This window comes from Carlito syrichta, unplaced genomic scaffold, assembly GCF_000164805.1.
Source record: "Carlito syrichta isolate Samal-C Ts95f unplaced genomic scaffold, Tarsius_syrichta-2.0.1 Scaffold314837, whole genome shotgun sequence".
NCBI classification, from domain to species: Eukaryota; Metazoa; Chordata; class Mammalia; order Primates; family Tarsiidae; genus Carlito; species Carlito syrichta.
Window position 1 is genome coordinate 1 of NW_007258933.1, and position 6,073 is coordinate 6,073.

The following is a 6,073-nucleotide window of genomic DNA, read 5'->3' on the forward strand; positions in this document are numbered from 1 at the left end:
CAAAAAAAAAAAAAAAGTCCCAGGACAATTTTCTGTCCTCCTTCATGCTGACTTTTTTTTTTCTTTTAAATTCTTCTTGTTGTTGTTTTTCCTTTTCATTTACCCAAGCTGCAATATATTTTCACCTAATCACTGGGGGTAAATGATGCTTCTCCTGCAGTAGAATGATGCTTTTGTTCTATAGGTTAGAGACATTCAGATGGAGCTTCCTGCCTTTTCTGCAACAATGGCCTTTTCTTTCTCCGTCTTTACTACCAAAGGAAGCTTTTTCTGGTCTCCAACCTTTCTCCAATCTTCCTGATGAACACATACTGAACTTTCATAGAAGAGTCTATTAATGGTTTTAAACCTCTTCTTTGTGTTTGAAGCTCTCAGGGATTATATACTTGCACACTAGCCCACACTCAATCTTTAGCAGTTTGTTGAAAAGGTAACTTTTAAAAAATCTACTTGAGCCGGGCTTAGTGGCTCAGCCTGTAATCCCACGCTTTGGGAGGCTGAGGTAAGTGGATTGCCTGAGCCCGCGGGTTTGAGACCCGCCTGGGCAACTTGGTGAGACCTCATCTCTACAATAAATCAAAAATCAGTCGGGCGTGGTAGCACATGCCTGTAATTCCGGCTACTTGGAAGGCGGAGGTGGAAGGATCACTGGAGCCCAGCAGGTTAAGGATACAGTGGCCGGGAGCAGCCACTGCACTCCAGTCTGGGCGACAGAGTGAGACTCCAACTCAAAAAAAAAAAAAAAAAAAATCTACATTTATGCCAGCCAGTCTTTACTTCATGCCCTGCTCCAGGTGAAGCAAAGCTTGTATCCTATCTCAACTTGCTGGGTGCTATTTTTCATTAGATTTTTGGTTGACCTGTGATCTCTAAAGGGTTTTCTAAAGGGTTTCTAAAGGGTTCATGAACATTTATGGTTTTGTAGATGACTTGGCTTTTTCTTGTTGTTGGATTAGGAACATAGTTTTCCAGCCTTCTGCATCCTACTCAGATGTTGAAAATTCTGGATTTTTCTTTATGATAAGGCTTGACATTACACCTCCAATTCTACAAATTCAATTTCTTTAACAGATATAGGGCTTTTTATTTCTTCATGAGTTACTTTTGGTAAGTTGTATTTTTCAAAGAATGTGTCCATTTTGTCTACTTTGTACCAATAAATTATTGGTACAAGTTGTTTTATAGTATCTTCTTATATTTTTAATATATGAAGAATCAATCTTTGAGTTTTAATGGCAATATTTAGTTCATTTACATTTAATGTAATAAATTATCTGACTGGGTTTCAGCTAACTACATTGCTATTTGCTTTTCCCATACTTTCTTTTGTTCCTATACCCCTTATTTACTGTCTTCTTTTGTGTTAATAAAGGGTGTTCTATTATTCCATCTTTTCTCTGTTAGAATTTTAATGATAACTTTCTCTATTTTTAAAATGAAATGCATTTTGTCTTATTGTAGGATCTTTCTGACCCAAACTTAAATTGATCTTTTTTACCACTTCTAGAATAATGGAAAAAACCTTAAAACAGTTTAATTCTGTTTATGCTCTTCTGCTTATTGTGCTATGGTTCTAATATATTTTACTATTTACTTCTATATTTGTGCAAAAACATAATATAGTTATTGTGACTTTAAGAAGTCAATATTCCTTTATATTTACCCATTGTTTTTTGTTCTTTCCTATATTTAATCCAGAATCATTTTCCCTTAACCTGAAGAACTTCCTTTCATATTTTAATACTTTTTATCCTATGGATCTGCTATTAACAAATTCTCTTAGCTTTTGTCTTTTTCCCTTTCTCTTCCTTCCTTCCTTTCCTTCCATCCTTCCTTCCTTTTCTTTCCTTCCCTTCCTGTTTCCTTCCATCCCTCCCTCCCTCCCTTTCTTCTTTTAAAAATCTAAATATTTTCTCCCCTTTTAGCACTTTAAAGATGTCCTTCCATTATCTTTTGGTTTCCATAGTTTCTGTTGAAAAGTCAAGTACAATTCTGCTGAACCATCAGGTATAATTTTTCTTTTTTTTACGTGATATGTAGTTTTTCTCTTACTACTTCTTTTTTAGATTAGAAAATATAGTTTATTTAGAAAGTAAACTAGAGAGCGAGAGAAAAAGGAGATTCACCTCCCCAAGGTAGGGGAGGAGGCCAAAGCTTAAGAAAACATGGCCTGGCCATGGCTCAAATAGCATATGGTCACACCATAGCTTAGCAAGGTAATGGCTTTCTCTTACTACTTTTAAAAATTTATATTTTCTTGGTCTTTAGAGGTTTCATTATAATTGCCTAGGGTGGTTTTCCTTGTGTTTATCTATTTTGGATTTTGTTGAATTCTTGAGTCTGTGGGATGATTCTTTCATCAACTTTGGAAATGTCTTGATCATTATTTCTTCAAATATTTCTCTATTATTCATATGTCTCATAACATTTTAGTATATGCTGAAGGTTGTATATAAGAGAATCATAGAAACTAAAACCAATGTTATTTTCAATATGAGACAATTTGTTCTTTCCTGTGTTAGGCAGACCAAATGTGAGACAGATCACCTCAGACCTACCAGGAAGTGTGTTAGATCAGTGCTTAGTGGAACCTTTAGTTAGACATAGTCTTACTCTAGTTTTAAATGTCTTAAGAACAAGACCTGAGGTGTGGTAGGGCCTTCATTTTAGTGGTACTTTGTCTCCTAAGCATACTCCCAAATAAGACAGTAGAATATTTCTGACACAGTCTTCCAGCCACCATGCCCCTAAATGCTTGGTGAATGTCCCACAACAAAAACAAGCCATGTGTCTGGGGCTTTTCTAGATTACAATTTGTCATACCAGCCTACATATCAAGTGCTCCACTGATTTCTCCTTCCCCTATAGAGTTTCTCTGTGTATGCCATGCTCAGTCCTCAACTTAGGCCTAGATTTGACAAATGTTCCCAGGCAAGTAAATGATTAGCCATCTTGGCTCACCTAGGAAGACCTCCTCTTTCTCTGGTTTTGCTTCTATAAGTTGTCTGATACCATTAAAAAGAAGATTTTTAAAAATTATACTTTTTTAGTTGTGGCAGTAGAAACAATGGCTTTCTGCCATCTACTATATCCTACCTGGCAGCAGACCTCACAAAAATTTGTATTGGCTACAAGAAGTATGTCAAGTCCTTCAGTCTGGCAATCAAGGCTCTTCCCCATCTGATCTCAACCTACCTTTATAGAATTATACCCCAATCTCTCAGCCCTGAAACCTCTGGTCCTCACCATGTCCACTGAATAACAACCCCTTTATTTTTCTGGCTCTATGTTTTTTTGCACATTTCATACCAGTCCCACCCCTTTCTATATATCAATATTCACTAGCCTCTAATATATTTGTAAGCTGGACTGAAGTGATATCTTACTGAGTATAAATTCTTGAAGCACTGATTATTCTAATTTTTTTTCTTTTCTTTTTTTGGTTGAGGTTCTGATCTTATCTATTTGTTACTCAAAAAAATCTTATTTTTGACGAGACTCAGACTTGGAAGTAGAAGCGCGCAGAGAGGACAGTCTGCACATCTTGGCAATCTGTTTTTTCTTGGCGTTTTTCTTTGGTCTCCTTCATTCTCTTGGCCAAAAGTTTAGCATATTCTGTGGCCTCTTCCTTATTTTTCTTAGTAGGCTGTTTCTTCAGAGCAATACACCGCGTTTGTGTTGCAGGATACGTAGAGTGACAAGTCGCTGAGTCTTGGGTGCTTTGGTCCTAGGTTTCTTGCTGTCTTTGTTTGGGGGCTTTCTTACAACATACTGGCGGACATCATCTTCTTTAAAGAGATTGAAGAGTTTGTAGATCCTGCTAACCCTTTTAGGCCCCAGTCGATGAGGCACCGTGGTATCAGTCAGCCCAGGAGTATCTTTCTTGCCTTTTTTTTTTACAATAACCAAGTTGAGAAGGCTCATATTGGCATCCACAATGCAACCCCGGATAGATTTGCACTTTCTTTCTCCAGTTATCCTCGGTCTGTAACAGGAATGCCCCTTACTCAGCAGCAGGCGACGTGCCATGGGTCCAGACACCCTGCTTCAGAAGGAAACCTTGTTTATCATTCCCGCCACTGATTCAGACCACATAACCCTTCCATTAGTCACCCAGGGAGTCCGCAGCAACTTCTGTGGCCATGCACTTCTTGTAGAAGCTACAGAGCTTGCATTCATCATCCACTTCAATGAGTTTCTGGCAGCCAGTGGCCGGGAAGGAGATATTCAGCTTCATCTTGAAGCAGCTGATGGGCTCCCAGGTGTCACAAAAAAGAGCTATTCTACTAATTTTCTAGTAAATTATGTCCTTCTCTTGTGATGTCACATTATTTATTTCTAGTGTAGTTATTTAAATTGTCATGCTATCATTGCTTTTTTGCTCAACTTAATTGCAAAGTTTCTTTTTTATGTAGTTCATATGATTTTATTTTTATAAAAATTGCACATATTAAGGCATACATGTTTTGACATATATATGTGTATGGAAAGGATTATTATACAGTAAGCCCTCTACATACAAGCCTTCAAGTTGTGAACTTTCAAAGATGTGAACATGCATTTACATGTCCAATCATATAAGTTAGTTCATGTTTCTGGTATACATTGTCATGTGCAAGCATCTTCTGCAAGTGGTTGTGCTTTTGTGTACTTTATGGTACTGTATAGAATACAGTAAACAGTATCTTTATTTCAAGCCCAGGATGTCTGGAAACAAGCATAAAATCAGCAGTGATGTAGCTGGTACAGTATTATAGTACAGTACTATATAGCTGATTGTGCTAGTTGAGTACCTAGGCTAAATTTGTTGAATTTATGAATACATTTAACTTATGAATGTGCTCTTGAAATGAAACTCATTTGTATGTAGGGGACTTACTGGAGTTAAACTAATTAACATACCCATCTCTTCACACAGTTACTGTGTGTGTGTATGTGTGTGTATGGTAAGAGCACCTGAAATCTACTCTCTTGGCAAATGTTCAATATACGGTACAGTATTATTAACTATGGTTATGCTGGACATTAGATCTCTAGACATTCATCCTATATAAATGTAACTTTATATCCTGTGATCAACATTTTCCCATTTTCCCCATATTCTTACCTCTGGCAATCATCACTCTCTTCTCTACTTCTCTGTATTCAGCTTTTAAAGCTATCACATATAAGTCAGATCATGCAGTCTTTTTCTTTCTATGTCTGACTTATTTCACTTAGCATAATGTCCTCCAAGTTCATCCACATTGTTGCAAATGATAAGATCTCCTTCCTTTTTAAGGCTGAATAATATATTACACACACACACACACACACACACACCACAATTTCTGAATCCTTTCATTCATTGATGGATACTTAAGTTGTTTCCTTATCTTGGCTATTGTGAATAATGCTGCAGTGAGTGTGGGAGTGCAGATATCTCTTCAGGGTACTAATTTCATTTCCTTTGGGTATACACCCAGAGGAGGAATTGCTGGGTCATATGGAAGCTCTACTTTTAATTTTTTGAGGAATCTTCATGCTGTTTTCCACAATGGCTGTACCAATTTACATTCCCACCGATAGTGTACAAGGATTCCTTTTTCTCCAACACTTGTTATCCTTTTTCTCTTGTATAATAGCCATCATAATAAGTGTGAATTGATATCTCATTTTGGTTTTGATTTACATTTATCTGATAATCAAGAATACTGAGTACCTTTTCCTATATCTGTTGGTCATTTGTATGTCTTCTTTGGAAAAATATCTCTCCAGGTCCTTTGGCCATTTTAAAATTAGGTTATAATCATTTTTCTTTTTTGCTATTAAGTTGTATGGGTTCCTTATATATTTGAGTATTAACCCCTTATCTGATACAACACTTACAAATATTTTCTCCCAAAGGATGTCCTTTTGTTTTGTTGTTCCGAAGTTTTTTAGTTTGTAATTCTATTTGTCTATTTTTGCTTTTGTTGCCTGTGCTGTTTGAGTGATAGCCAAAAAATAATTGCCAAGGTCAATGCCAAGGAAACTTACCCTTGTTTTCTTGTAGGAGTTAGCCAGTTTTGGATCTTATGCTTAAGTCTTTAAT

At 36.6% G+C, this 6,073-nt stretch overlaps 1 pseudogene; it reads right to left on the reverse strand.

Annotated features, from left to right (window-relative positions):
• Positions 1-3,483: 3,483 nt before the first annotated feature.
• Positions 3,484-4,253, reverse strand: LOC103274619 (annotated as a pseudogene).
• Between the last annotated feature and the right edge of the window lie 1,820 nt (positions 4,254-6,073).